Source organism: Tupaia chinensis, unplaced genomic scaffold (genome assembly GCF_000334495.1).
Source record: "Tupaia chinensis unplaced genomic scaffold, TupChi_1.0 Scaffold000048_1, whole genome shotgun sequence".
Classification (NCBI taxonomy): Eukaryota; Metazoa; Chordata; class Mammalia; order Scandentia; family Tupaiidae; genus Tupaia; species Tupaia belangeri.
The window spans coordinates 1124244-1139545 of record NW_006159506.1 but is presented as its reverse complement, the minus strand read 5'-3'; the positions used below and the strand labels follow the sequence as shown (position 1 = coordinate 1139545).

Genomic DNA, 15302 nt, shown 5'->3' with positions numbered 1-15302 from the left:
CCCTGAATCGGGCCCCCAGGGAAATGGCACTTGCCAGCACATGCGTGCCTGTTTCAGACACCACTATGTCACTCGAGGTTTGATAGAATCAGGTATCAAACGACTCCAGGGAATTATTTCTTCAACCTTGGTAACAACCCCATCCGATACTGACCGACTGCCTTTTTACAATGTATTCGGTCTCTTTACAAATAGTATCTCATGGAGGGACCAGCAGGTGGCATAATGGTTACGTCACTGGACCCCCATGTAGTCTTCTGCAGTTCGAGTCCCGGATCCGGTGGCTTAAACTCACACTGGACACGTATGCGTACATGCCCAAAATCCCAAGAAGAGAATGGAGGAGAAGGGATTGCAGTGTGGCCATCCTTCCAGAGGGTGATTTCTCGCTTTCTGTCTCTCTGGTGAATGCATGCACACTACAGCAAAAAAAAAAAAAAAAAATATCTAGGAACTCTATACCATTTTGTCCCATGTAATGGGGCGGAGTTAGAGAAGAACTTTCACTTTTCTTATAGGAGAAAAATTGGGGTTCAAGAAAAAGAACCAACTTTTCCAGAGTCGACATTCTGGAGCAAAGAGAAGTAAGACCCCCAGGTAGACCAGCTCCAAGTTCTACAAAGGTCATTTCAGAGCAGCGAGATGTCCCTCGGGGGTGCTCAGTCCCGTTAGAGTCCAGCTTCGACGCCGCGAGTCCAACTGCACAATGTCTATGCTGGTCTCTCTGTCAGAGCTTTGGCAGGGGAATTTCCATGTAAAGGGATCGTTCGACACACAAGAAACACGGTAGCGAAGTGACCCAAAATTTAAATTCACAGAAAATCACAAAGAAGAAACAGCCCCTATGCCTTCTTCTAAGAGAGAGCCATTGTCTGTCCAATAAATTTTTTTAATTTAATAATAATCTAACCTATATCTAGTAATGAATAAACACTAAATATTGCTGTCCATGTTGTTTATTTGCTTGCGTTTTGCACTTAGCACCATGGCGTGAGCTGCTTCTCATGGCCGGAAGTGGTCCACATTGTGATCTCATTAGCTACTTAGTGTGCATTAGGATTTACCGGGCTGACCTCTTAGGGCTGCTTTGCCATCTTCTTGGTTGTAAAGTCACCCCAGATGGCACCACACAACACCCTTCATCTATCTTCATAAGCATCCCCGAGTTTTCTCGTATTTATTTCTAGCATTAGAGTAGCTGTCAAAGGCTATGCATCTTTACGAGCTTCGGTATCAAATTTCCCTCCAGAAACATTAAATGTCGTGCAAAGTTATCCCCCCATGTGTCATATGAACTTGTTTAACCCACCGACTGTAGGCGGAATACTGTGTTAGGTCTCAAAGTAGAGACTCATATGAAGGGGCTGAAGAAGTTTTGGGTGCACAAAATTTCAAAAACCATGCGTAATTTTTACATAATATGCATTTGGCATGAGCATTGCGAAGACCCCTTGTATCTGACAGAGTAATGGATATATGTACATATACATACACCAATATACGCAAATATGTATGTCTACAAAACAGAGTGCTAAAATAACTTCTGGTGGGAGTGGAGCCTGTAGTTCAGTGCATCCTGAAAAGGGGGTTCCTGGAAAAAGCTAAAGCCTGAGCTTACTTGAAAAGCACTTTTAGAAAAGAAGGGAAGGGCATTCCAGAAAAGAAGACCCTTCTTCTCAGAGGTGGCAGTGTTCTGGGTCATTGAAGGGTGGGTATAGTTGGTGGGGGCTCCCCTGTAGGGGTACCGAGGGACTAAGTTGACTAGGTAAGGGCACACGAGGATTTAGACATTATTCCCTAGGCAGGCTTGTGAGCAGAGGAGTGATAGGATGGCAACTAGCCTTTATAATATTCTCCTGGGAGGTAGCAGCAGTTGGCATAATGGATATGTCACTGGACTCCCTTGTAGTCGACTGCGGTTCAAATACCAGACCCGGTGGCTTGAACCCAAGGTGGGGAAATGTATGTGTGTGCCCAAGATCCCAAGAGGAGAATGGAGGAGAAGGGATTGTGGTGTGACCATCCCCCCTGGGGGGTGATTTCTCACTTTTTGTCTCTCTGTCTCTTTCTGTCTTTCTGGGGAGCTCACGTGCCCTATAGCAAAAACCTCTCCAAAAAAAATATTCTCCTGGGAGCCAGAAGATGGTGTGGAGATGAAGGCAGCTGAATCCCACCTAACTGACTACACGGTTCACGTCCCAGACCTGGCACCTTAAAAACCATGCTGACCATGTGTGCATGCCCACCTAAAATCCCAAGAGGAGAATGCAGGAGAAGGGTTGCAATGTAGCTATCCCCCTGGAGGATGCTTTCTCACTTTCCCTCTGTCTGTCTGTCTCTCTCTCTCTCCCACTCTCTCTTTCTGTCTCTAATGAGCATTTGTGCTCCATAACGAAAAATGAATATTCTCCTGGGTCTCTGTACAGAATGTGGACAAGGTTGAAGGTCCACCAGAGGAGCCATTGAGGCCAGCTCTATGTGTGTCTTTCAAAATCACCAGTAGAATTACTCAGGATGACCTGAGCCAGGGAGAGTATTTATTGAAATAAGAGCTAGCAAGCCTCTCACCGATAGCTGTGGGAAGAAAGAAAGCAGACCAACACATCCGATTTTATTTATGTATTTGTTTATCCAGAGGGTGCATATAATTACCAGGAAGAAGGAAATCAACAGCATACCCCCTTGGGGCACAGTTGCACTGCAGTCCCTCCCCTCCATCTCTCCCTCCTGGTGGGAATTTGGATGGGCACATACTCCCAGTGTGTTTTCCAAGCCACCGGATCCAAGCCTTGAACCGCACCATTGGCCATGTGGGATCTAGCTACCTTAACCCCATGCCTCAGGCTGGCCCTATGAAACATTTTAAAAGAAGAATTCACAGAATTCCCTAATAAACAACACCCTCTCCTTTATCTAAGTATCTAATTAATTCATTAATGTGCATTTAAACTTCAGCTATAAGCCCTAGAGCTCGAATGGCCTAGGATCTGCAGGACTCATGTGTGAGAGACTAAAGATGCCTGAACTAGCCCGATTTCTTTGGCTTCCCTGGTCTTTTCCAAAACAGTGGACTATTTTATCTGTCAACCTCACCTCCATAGAACTTGGAACCAATGGATCTATGGATTAAAATACCGAAGGCTGATATGCTTACCATACCTGGTAGATAGCCTTTCAGTACAACAAAAACAAGGTAGCTCGAGGTGTTTATGGACTGTGAGTCTAGAGCTATCTTTCGGGTATAAATTCAATTAGACTTGCTTAATTCTTCTAAGTGAGCCATCAGTCATAATGAATCAGCGTCACCAGGAGATAGCCACATTAACCCTGTTCTGCTACTAATTAGAGACATCTGGGCCGTGTCTAAAGGAATGAATACGCTGAGAATTCTGGAACTCTACACTGAGACTCCTGAGTTGTGTGTTCTCAGCATTGACTGTTCTGTTGGTGTGTTTGAAAGGAAACGCAGGGTACCAATTACAAGTCCCCAAGTGGCCATGTTGGCAGTCGGGTAGAGTGCTGGGAAACGGGAGCCTGAACTGGAGCTATCAATCCTTCCACGTTCATGGTCAGGGAAGGGCGTGCAGAAACATCTCTGATTTAGCATTCACGTCCCCTTTATCAGGAAAACTGTGAATTCACTGGGAGACCATTTGTCTTACAAGTGTTCTTTCTTCAGCCAGGCAGAGAGACGAGCTCACCTGCCCTCCCCAACCCTCTCTCTTCCCCCATTTTCTCCTCTTCCATCTCATCTTCTCTAGCCTCAGCCAGGGCCATGGCTGATGGTTCAAGGTCTGGATTTGTTGAGCATCTGATTCCTGTCTTTCTGGAAATATGGTGTCCAGCAGAGCTGGTTGTGTCACGAATGGGATGTGGGGTGAATGGTGCTCAAAATGCATCTTTCTTGGGCCAGCCCCATGGCCCCGTGGCTAAAGGAGCCAGATCCCACATGGCCAACTTCAGAGTTCAAATCTTGACCCTAGCAGCTTGCCAAACACACCAGCCTATGTGCCCGGTGTGCCCCAAATCTAGGCAGGATGGAAAAGCGGCAGAGAAGGGACTGTGGTGTGACCACACCCCATTGGAGGATGCTTTCTCCCCCTCCGTCTTCTCTCTGTCTCTCTTCTGAGTACTCACTTCCTCTAGCAAATTTTAAAAAATAAGTAAATGCATCCTTCTTAGAGTGATGGGAGACCTGGATGAGGCAGTAAAACACCATGTGCTATTGCTCCGTCCTCACCCATCACCTCCCCAGGCGTCCTGGCTGCAGAAGTCAAACGTTAAACCTTGCGTGAATAACCCGCGACTTCTGTTTAAGGTCTATGGGATGGGTACCCCACACCTGCCAGTTAAATGATGTCTCCTTCTGCTGACAGCAGACACGAGAGCCGAATCTCTCAGTGTGATGTTCACATTTGGGTCATAATAAAACCAGCTAGAATGGTTTTTTGTTTGTTTGTTTGTTTTTGTTTTGGAGAGGTTTTTGCTGTAGGGCGCGTGTGCTCGCCAGGAAGACAGAGAGAGAGGGAGACAGAGACAGAAAGCGAGAAATCACCCCCCAGGAGGGATGGCCACACCGCAATCCCTTCTCCTCCATTCTCCTCTCAGTATCTTGGGCATGCACGCACACGCGCCCGGCGTGAGTTTAAGCCACTGGGTCCGGGATGCAAACCACAGTCGACTACATGAGAGTCCAGCGACATAGCCATTACGCTAACTGCTGGTTCCCCAGCTAAAATGTTCTGAAAACTTTATCACTCAGTCCTATGTGCCAGATACCGTTCTGGTTACCACCTCCTTTTCACAGAAGGTGAACATGAAATTTAGAGAAGTTGGTGACTGAGATGGACATGAACTCCTGTTGTTTGACTCCAGAGTCTTCCCTTAAAACCACGAATTCAGACCACCTCAACTAAGATACCTATTCCAATTTTATTTTTAAATTATTGCTTGTTTGCTTGCCTTTTTTTTTTAGCATTGTGTATTTTAATCCACTTAAGAAATGTTAAAATCTGCTTCTTTATTTTTATAGCATGTATCAGTTCTGCTGGAGCTACCATAATAAAATAACATAGATTGTGGGGCTGGTGCATCCCCAAGATCCGGAGAGGAGAATGGAGGAGAAGGGACTGTGGTGTGGCCATCCTCCCGGACAGTGATTTCTCCCTTTCTGTCTCTCTGCGTATTTCTGGCGAGTGCACGCACCCTATAACAAAAACCTCTTTAAAAAAAAAAAAAAAGTGATGTAAGGCTTACCGTCTCTTGGTAACGGTCCTGTAATGGCATCTGTGATCTTTACGTGAGAGCTCACCAAGTGCCACACAACTAGAGAAGCAGGAAAGACTCAGGAAACCCAGTCTGTCTGCTCACAGGTCCTAGAGCCAGAAGTGCAGTGTGTCCTGCAGGGAGGCTGAGAGGCAGGAACAAGGAGACAACCATAGCCGGAGCCTTTATTGAAGTGTCTCCAGAAAGGCAGGGGTTTGGTGGTCTGAATGATTTTAGCAGCTCTCAGCCATAGACCTCTGGTTGCCTGGTCCTGGTCCTGAGTAATTAAGGCAGAGGACAATCGCTCTGAGCAATACGGCCAGGTGGAGGAGGTCTGTCTGTGGACTGGCCAGTGTGCCTGTCGGAGGCAGGAGTGTTGCAGTGGTAAGATGCCATGCTCCACTCTGCAAAGCTGACCCACATCAGAAGGTTCTAGGTTCGTGTCTGGCAATGTCCTCAAGTGCACACATGCCCACAATCCAGGACAGCTGAAGCTAGGGAAAGTTAGCAGTATCAAAACTCTGTCAGGGGGCCAGGCTCTCTCTTTCTATCTCTCTCATCAAATAAATAACTACAACTTTTTAAAGAAGAACATTGAGGGCCAGCAAGTGTTGTGAATGTTAGGTGCAGGATCCCACATAGCCAGTTGCATGATTCGAGTCTTGGACCCAGGGTCTTGAAAAATCACACTGGATGCGTGTGTGTGCATGCACAAAATCCCAAGAGGAGAATGGAGAAGAAGGGATTATAGTGTAGCCATCCCCCTGGGGAATAATTTCTTTCTTTCTCTCTCCCTCTTTCTGTTTTCCTCTGATAAGCTCACACACCCTAGAGTGAAGAGAAAAAGAAAAGATGCTGAAACTCGTAATATGCAGAAAAACTTTAAACATAAGTAACTCAGAAGGAACGAGGGTGTTTTCTTTTCTGAATTTATTTTTCATACCTGTGTATCCATTCATGTTTTTCCAGCCTTGATCTTCTTTCTCAAAATGTAAAAATCCTTCCCATAGTACATATAAAGATTTTTGTTGATTAAAAACATTTTAAGAGGGTGATTTCTGCTTTGACTTGTGATCAGGACAAAGATCACAGCAAAATAGCTGTTGTCTTTTTCGTAGCACCATTCAGTTGGAGATTGAAATCACTCAGTACTTGGGTTTGAAGGGCCCACCGTGTGCGGCTGCTCTGCCAGCCCTTATCTAATGTACAGAAATCATTAAAGCTGCCAACCGTGGGGGCTGCAGACAGTGATAAGCTACAGAAAATGTTTAATACAAAGAAATGCAAATATAGCACTAAAGAAATTCAGAGTCAGTGAGCCAATCATTTCAGAAGAATCAAAAAAAAAGAAATTATGAAGAAGAATGTAGGCAGGACCAGCAGATGCCAGAATGGTTATGTCACTGGACTCCCATGTAGGTGACTGCAGTTCGAGTCCCAGACCTGGCAGCTTAAAACTCACACCAAGCACGTATGTGTGCCTGCCCAAGATCTTGAGAGGAGAATGGAGGAGGAGGGATTGTGGCGTGGCCATCCCCCTGGGGGGGGGGGGATTTCTCGCTTTCTGTCTCTCTGTCTTTCCAGTGAGCACATGTGTCCTATAGCAAAAATCTGTCTTAAAAAAAAGAAAGGAAGCCAGGGCCAGCAGGTGTGCTAGACTCCCACATGACCGACTGCAGTTCAAGTCCTAGACCTGGTAGCTTGAAAATCATGCCAGGTGCTTGAGCATGTGCCCAAAAGTCCCAAGAGGAGAATAGAGAAGGGATTGTGGTGTGGCCATTCCCCGTGGTATATGATTTTCCACTTTTTCTCTCTGTCTCCATCAAACACGCACACCCTACAGCAACAACCTAAAACTTAAAAATTAAAAAAAAAAAAAGAAAGAAAAGAAAGATGGATCCATAAGACAAGCCTTAAAAATGAGTAAAACTGGGCAGGCAGGTATAGAGGAGGATGTTCTTAGGAAGTAGAGTCCATGCATAAGGGCACCTGAGTATAAAGCATCTGATATGCAAGAAATAGCCAACAGCCCAGCTGGGCAGGAGTGTGGGTTCTTATGAGCATAGTACCGACAGTTGGTGAGAAATTGGTGAGAACCTTGAATGCCAGGAGAGGAATTTGACCTTGGAGATGAAAGAGGGTATCTTCAGTGACCTTTCAGCAGCAGTAGCTTGATCTCAGTCAAACACGTCTCCATGATGTTCTGGTGCAGAGGGTGGGCAGTAAGGCTGTTGGGTGGATTTCTAATTGGATGGATAAAGGTAACTGGAGATATCCAGTGTCAGCCCGAAATTGCAGAGGGCCCCACGTGACTGTCCTCGGGTCTTCCTCTTTAACAGTTTTTAAATGTCCCGGGGTGAGTTTCATGAGAGCATGGAGTCCTCTGTCTTGTTCCCTGCTGTGTCCTGGCTAGTGCTGTGCCCAGGAAACAGGAGGCCCTGGGCGGGACAGAGTCCTAGTGCTGAAGGTGTCAGCCAGCAAATTCATGGCTGCACATTGCCTCTTCCGGGAGCAGGAGAAATGTCCTGCAGCTCAGTGAAATCTGATTCTCCTGCCTTCTGCAGTGTTGGAAGAACACAACAACCACCTAGATGGAAAAGCAGCCTCTTACCAGAGTGGGGCTTACAACATGGCACTCACCCATTGGTCAAACTCCTGGTCCAGCCTTAGGTCTCGGAAACGCACTAGGAATTTCAGGAGCAAATGTGCATGCTCTGATAGACACCTGCTGCTGGCAGTTAGACCAGCCACGCCATCACTGAATGCAAGAAATGGGAGTGTGACCTCAGCAGTGAACACGTCTCATGCATCCGAGACAATGCAAGTTACAGATGAGCCACAGCCTCCCTCATTTTTTCTTCAAAATATTTATAGATCTAGGGTCAGCCCCTTACCCTAGCCATTAAGCCCTGTGCCGAGGGAGATCCCACACTGACCAACTGCAGGTAAAATCCCAGCCCCAGTGACTTGAAAAACATACCAGGTACGTGTGCATGTGTGCCTCAAATCCTGACTGGTTGGAGGAAAAAGGTCTGTGCTGTGACCACGCCCCACTGAAGCAGCCTCCCCTCCTTCCCCCCACGAGTGCACACTTTCTCTGGAAATTAAAAATAAGTAAATAAATAACAAGATTATGTATCCTGTTTGAACTCTTTTGACCTTCAAATTGAACATCCCACCTCTTAATAGTCTATGTGTGTTCTCTGGAGTATTTCCCTGTGTGGTCTGAATTGCTGCTTTAGACCTATGGCTCTGTCCCTGTTGCAGTGTTCTGAGGGGGGCGTGTATTTCGCTGGCCCTCATGGCTGATTGATTCTGATTCTGATTCCTCTGAGCTCCTGCCCTGTTCCCAAGCAGCCAACCTCCCCATTCCCACCCCAGAGGATGCTGTGAGGTCTGTGTCCCTCTCTGGACAGCTCAGCCTCCTGAATGCCTGTGCTATAGAAAGCTCAGATTCTGGGCCAGCAGATGGCATAATGGCTATGTCGCTGGACTCCCACCTAGTCAACCATGGTTAGAGTCCCAGAGTCCCGCTGGGGGGACCAGCAGTTAGTGTAATGTCTATGTCACTGGACTCCCATGTAGTCGACTATGGTTTGAGTCCTGGACTTGGTGGCTTAAACTCACACCGGGTGCGTGTGCATGCGTGCCCAAGATCCCGAGAGGGGAATGGAGGAGAAGGGATTATGGTATGGCCATCCACCCCCCGGGGTTTGATTTCTCACTTTCTGTCTCTCTGCCTCTCTCTGTCTTTCTGGCAAGCACACGCACCCTTTCTGTCCAAACACACACACCCTAAAAGAAAAAAAAAAAAAAAAAAACCTCCAGAAAACTCCCACTGGGCACATGTGTGTGTGTGTGCCCAGTATCCCCAGAGGAGAATGGAGGAGAAAGATTGTGGCATGGCTAACCCCTTGCAGGGAGATTTCTCACTTCCTGTCTGTCTCTCTGATGAACACATGCGCCCTATAGCAAAAAATCTCTCTTTAAACAAAAACAGACAACTCAAGTTCAGATGAATGGAACTCTCCTGCCTCAGTCTCCCTAGAAATAACAACGCTAGCCCATGGCTGCAAAATAAACCATACCATGTGTTTGGACATAGATGATTTATAGTCTCCAACAAACTAGCAGCTGATCTTATCGGCAGGTGTTTGTCCCTGTGACGACAGGGACATCTGCTGCTGTGACTCCGAGCATGGCACACTGGCAGTGACTAATGTGCACTCGGGCTACATAGAATCGAGTTGCCTGTCCTGCAAGGTGGGTGTGCCTAGTGACTCGGCTGATAAGAGGCCCCCTCCTTTGCCTGGCTCCTCAGCTCAATGAGGCACGGTACTCCCCAGTCATTGCCATCTTCCCAGGCTGCCTGGAGATAGGGACAGTGGGAACTAAAGTGTTTCTTTGTGGAAAGTGGCTTGGAGTTCTCAGCTGCTGGTGCCGGTGGTGTGCATGCTGCTGTGGGCACCACGTTAAGGCTCTGGAAGGTCTTGGGATAAAGCGCTCACTAATATCAGGTGTTGCTTGCTGTCATCTCCACGTGCTGGCCTGGCTTGGGGAGGTAACACCAGGTTTGGAACATTTAAACCTAGTGACGTTCTTTGTTACTCTTTTTTTTCCCTTGACACCGTCCTTCTCACTACAAGGACTCAGCGTGTTTTGTCTTTTTCTCCTCATGCCTCGGTGGCCTGTGCCCTGAAAGAAATGCACCGTGCTCCTCTGAGCTTCCTCTGGAAGCCCAGGGCAATCGGATTCAGCAATTCAGTGATGTTGGACTTTCTTTTTTAATTTATTTATTTTTTAGAGGTTTTTGCTCTAGGGTACATGCGCTTGCCAGAGAGACAGAAAGCAGGAAATCATCCCCCAGGTATTTGGCCACGCTATGATCCCTTCTCCTCCATTCTTCTCTTGGGATTTTGGCCATGCACACCTGCCCAGCATGAGTTTTAAGCCACCGGGTCTAAGACTTGAACCATGGTCAACTCCATGGGAGTCCAGCGATATAACCATTACGCCATCTGCTGGTCCCGACGCTGGACTTTGACTTAAGTTCAAGTACACCTCTAATAGGCCCTCGGTGTCTAAGAGTGGGATACCTCTGCCCAATCAGAGATTATAAGCCACCGTAGTCAGGTGCCAAGTGACTGAGAAATACACCCAGCACCTTTGCTCATTAAGCACTAAGTGCTACTGTCATTGACAAGTACTGCTGCCACATTATAGTGAAAAATAGGCTTCCCCAGCCAATGTGAATATGAAACTGCATTCAAGGGGCCAGCAGGTGGGCTGGGGGTTGTGGCACTGGGCTCCCACATGACTGACTGCAGTTCAAGTCCTGGATGTGGTGACTTGCTCTCTCACTTTCTCTCTCTCTCTCTCTGGAAAGCACATGTGCCCTACAGCAAATTAAAAATAATAACAAATGAAATTAAATCTTTTTAAAAAAATGTTAAAGAGTATTTATGGGGCTAGCAGAAGGTGCAACACAAAGGCACTGGGTCTCATATGGTATATTGCATGGCTCAAGTCCTGGACCGGGTAACTTGAAAATCACACCAAGGGGACCAGCAGATGGAGTAATGGTTACATCACTGGACTCCCACATGGTTGACCACGGTTCGAGTCCCAAACCCAGGGACTTGAAACACACTGGACACATGTAGTGTGTGCCCAAGATCCCAGGAGAAGAATGGAGGAGAAGGGATTGCAGCATGGCCATCCTCCCTGGAAGGTGATTTCTCACTGTCTCTGTCTCTCTCTCTCCAATAAGCACACATGCCCTATAGCAAAAATCTCTCAAAAAAAAAGAAAAAGAGAGAAAGAAAGAAAGTCAGTCAGTCAGTGAGTCAGTCTGTCAGTGAGTCACACCAGGCACACGTACATGCATCCCCAAGATCCCAAGGGGAGAATAGAGAAGGGATTGCAGGGCAGCCATCCCCCGGGTGGTGGTTCCTCACTTTCCTTTTCTTTCTGTCTCTCTGGTGAGCACAGATATCCTATAGCAAAAACATTAATTTTTTTTTAAAGTAAATTTGTGGAGCTGAGGAGAGAGGTCTATACACTTGGTCTACACCCCTGTGAGGAGGCCGCAGCCCGAGAACCGACTTCAGAAGCAATCTTGTGTTCTCATTTTCTTGTCCGAAATCATAACCCAGAGCTGCGTCATGCTTGGAAATACGGCCCTCTTGGGTTTTACGGCTCTGTGCCACTCACAGCTGGGGCTTATTTTCTCTTTCTTCTGGAACTGGTTGTTTTTGCTTCTTGCACTCCATCAGCGGAGACAGTTTTATGAGTACGCTGCCTCCTGATCAGTCTGAGAGCAGAAACGAGTCAGTAGGCCAAGGAGTGGGCGTGCACCCCTGCAGGACCCCCTGCCGTCACTACCATAAATGCAAAGGGGGGTCCTCCCACAGCTGATAACCGTCATGCGTCAGATGGGTGCAAAGCATTTCATTCCAGGAGGTGCCTCAAGGTAAAGGAGGCATCTTATCCCTGAATTCTTATAGATTAAGAGATTGAGTCTCCGAAAAGGTTTTATGTCTTTTCCGGCTAGTTCAGGACAAGGAATCCTCCCTGGAAGGTGATTTCTGACTCGCAACTTCACAGCTTTTCTGTTGGCTGTCCATGCTCCATAGGACACATTGAAACCGGACAGCCTCTCTCTGCCTTCTGCTGTGTTTTGTTGCAGGCCTGGATGACTGCCTAGACAGATAGGTTTTCGGAAGTGTCTTCCCTCCGCTCTTTGGCCGGCTTTCCATCCACCTTCTCACTTATGCTAGTTCCACCATGCACTGAACACTACCTCTGAGGCTTTTTTGACGTGTGTGTGTGTGTGTGTGTGTGTGTGTGTGTGTGCCCTTTTGTTCAGAGAAAAGGTCAACAGTAACAAGGCAAGCGTGGTTTTCTTTTTTGTTAGAAAGAGACTTTTGCTATAGGGCACATGTGCTTGCCAGAGAGCGACAGAAAGCGATAAATCACCCACCCCTCCCGGAGGATAATAGCCACACCACAATCCCTTCTCCTCCAGCCTCCTCTCGGGATCTTGGGCACACACACACCTGGTGTGAGGTTGAAGCCGTGAGTCAGAGACTGAAACTCTGATCACCCAGGTGGAGTCCAGAGACATAACCGTTAGGCCATTTAACCCTGGTGTTTTTGAAGTATGAAGCTGGACCCAGCCAGCATCCCTGAGAGGAGAGAGGCCGCGTCAGTGTGGTCTGACTGGTGGAAAACCAGCAGCTGCTCCACAGGCAGTGCACCAAAGTGGAACAAGAGCGTTGAGACGTTAGCTGGAAAGACGGGCTCACCCACCGGGGGCCCACGGAAACCAGCACGGAGCAGACCAGAACCCAGTGGGCCAACTACCATCCCACAGGAGTTCAGGTTGAGCCCTGCAAGAGGAAAGGGGCTTCCGTGGGGCTTTGGAGGGCAGATGCAGTTTTGATTATCAGGCAGGAACAGGGAAAGCACTTCAGGAGGTGGGCTCAGTAAAGGCCCCGAAGCGGGAATGTACATGCTGACTGGGGAACCCAGCCTGGCTCGGAGAGGCCAGACAGGCTCAGGGCATTGCAGGGCAGGAGACGCCAGCTAGAGCTGAGACTGAGAGTCGTGCTTGGACTCGCAGCAAGGACTAGAAGTGCACAGAGGACTAAGCGTGCCTAGTGCGTGCTCTAGGGAGACATCCAGTCCAGGGTGGGGACAACGAGGGGGCTGGGGGCCCATTATGACACATTATGACCGCCGCCTCCAGCCTAGGGCGGCGGTCAAGGGGGCCTAGGAAAGGGATAGGAAGATACAGGTCAACCCATGGCCTGATGGTTAAGGCAGCTGGATCCCATATGGCTAACTGTGGTTTGAGTCCCGGACCTGGTGGCTTGAAAAAAATAAAAATAAAAAACACTGGTGTGTGTGCAGGTGTGCCCAAAACACACCAAAAGGAGGGAGAAATGGAAGAGAAGGGTTTGCTGTGTGCCCATACCCCATGGGGGGTGCTCTTTCCTCTCCCTCTCTCCCCGTGAGCATGCATGCCCTGGAATGAAGAGGAAAAAAGGGAAAGGGAAAGGGAAAGAAGTCAGATGGAGACAGAGAGAGGCAGAGATAAAGAATGATAGACGGGGTGCAGTCAGTACCAAACTGTGCCTCCAGATCACCTACAAGGCATAAGTGAGATGTCATAGCATTATTAAAATAAGCACTTCTGCTTTAACACAGCTGCCCGGGCACTCGGTCTTAGGGGAGGGGAAGGCCTGCAGAGCTGATTGGCAGAAACCAGTCAGTTCTACCCAGTTTTAGCCTTCTTGTTCATTTCCTCCTTTTGACCAAAACCATTGAGTCAAAGCTACTTGAAATGATTCTCTTTCATGCTCTGCTCTATTTAATTTATAGCCACATGGAGTGAAACTGAAACAGGGCATGGGGGTGGAGAAAAGGGGGGTCCCCTACAGCCCAGCAGGCCTTTTCCAGAACAATAAGAGTAAGCATCTCCACTAATTTGCCCAGTGGGTGTTTTCTTCCTTCTGTTCGGATGGAATTCCTGGAGCCCACTTAGTGGATTTTCCAGGGATGAAACCAAGTCTGTAAGTCTTGCTATGGAAGCACCCACAAAGATACCATCCGTGATAACGGGGCACAGGGTAATCGCCGCCCTTCCCGCGGTAGAGAATCCCACTCTGCCCTCCCGCCAGCACCTTCTGACCAAGCAAAGGAGCTCCTGGCTGCCTTAGAGAACCAGAGCCCACAGATGAAGGTGCAGGGGTTCAGTGTCCCTGGAGGAAAAACCCCACCACTTCCGGATGTATCGCATTTGCTAGGTTTATGCCTGAGCTCCCAAGAACTACAGGAGCAGAGCTGGTGCCAGGAACTGGACAGAGGTGTCGCATTGCTTCACCCCCATGCTTTGGAATTACCTAGCGCTGCCTGTGGTGTTCCCAAAGGAATGTGGTTACCTTCTGCTGTGCCCATTGGTCCGGGATGAGCCCCCAGGGTTACGACTGGTTTACATTTTGGTACTCGGGGAGCAATCTTTTTTTTTTTTTTTAAGAGAGAGATTTTTTGCTATAGGCTTACCCAAAAGACAGAGAGAGACAGAAAGTGAGAAATCACCACCCTCCTGGGGGATTGGCCACATGGCAATCCCTTCTCCTCCTATCTCCTCTTGGGGTTTTGAGCATGCACGCACATGCGCCCAGCGTGAGTTTTAACCTGCTGGTCCAGGACTCAAACTGCAGCCGACTACGTGGGAGTCCAGTGATGCAGCCATTACCTCATCTCCTAGTTCCAGTGGAGCAGTCTTACCAGGCCCACTGTACCCGTTAGATTGTTCTGGATCTTAGCTGTAGGCTCAGCAGCATGGTGTCCATACGCCCTGAGCTGTGCGAGCCGGATGGCATGACTCATTTTTTACTCACATCGCCATCCACTGGCTTGTTTCTGGAAGGGGTGTGGATTCCTCCAGCAGTCGATCACCATAGTTTGGGTTGGCTCTGTAAACACAATGGGCACCTCTCATGTCAGCTGAAGGAAGTGTGGAACCCTGGGGAATTTCGCACAGCCACTGTTGTCCAGAGGAGGACACGGATTTGAAACAGGAAGTGCAGAATAGCATCTTTGGAGTCCCTGTGTCACCTGTAAAAGCGAGGTAGCAACGGCACCTACCGCGTGGGCTTGCTGTTCAGATTAAATTGGTTAGGACGTGAATGACAGGGCAGCATCTGGCACGTAGTAAGCTCAGCGTGAGTCTTGGCTATAATGCTCTTTGTATTTCTTCCATGAGAGCCAGTCAGAAGTAGAGAGACAGGAGCCCCCAGCAGGGCCTTCATACCGCAATCCCAGCCCCAGTCCACCTGGACTGCAGGCACACACAAGCCCACCATGCACACGGAGGCTTCAGGACACGAACCTGGGACCTTCCACCTGGGTTCAGCATTGCAGGATCTCACTGCTGCATCACTGGCCGGCCCTTTGTCCGAAATTACGACTGTCCTTACTACCGGCATCCTTAATGTGGACGCACGTCTGTGGTACAGAATGGAAAGAGT

The 15302-nt window shown here is 48.3% G+C and overlaps 1 protein-coding gene across 4 annotated transcripts in view; it reads left to right on the top strand.

Annotated features, from left to right (window-relative positions):
- Positions 1 to 15302, top strand: part of LOC102474151 (phosphatase and actin regulator 1) — a 418994-nt gene that overhangs the window by 343095 nt on the left and 60597 nt on the right. The window lies entirely within an intron of this gene.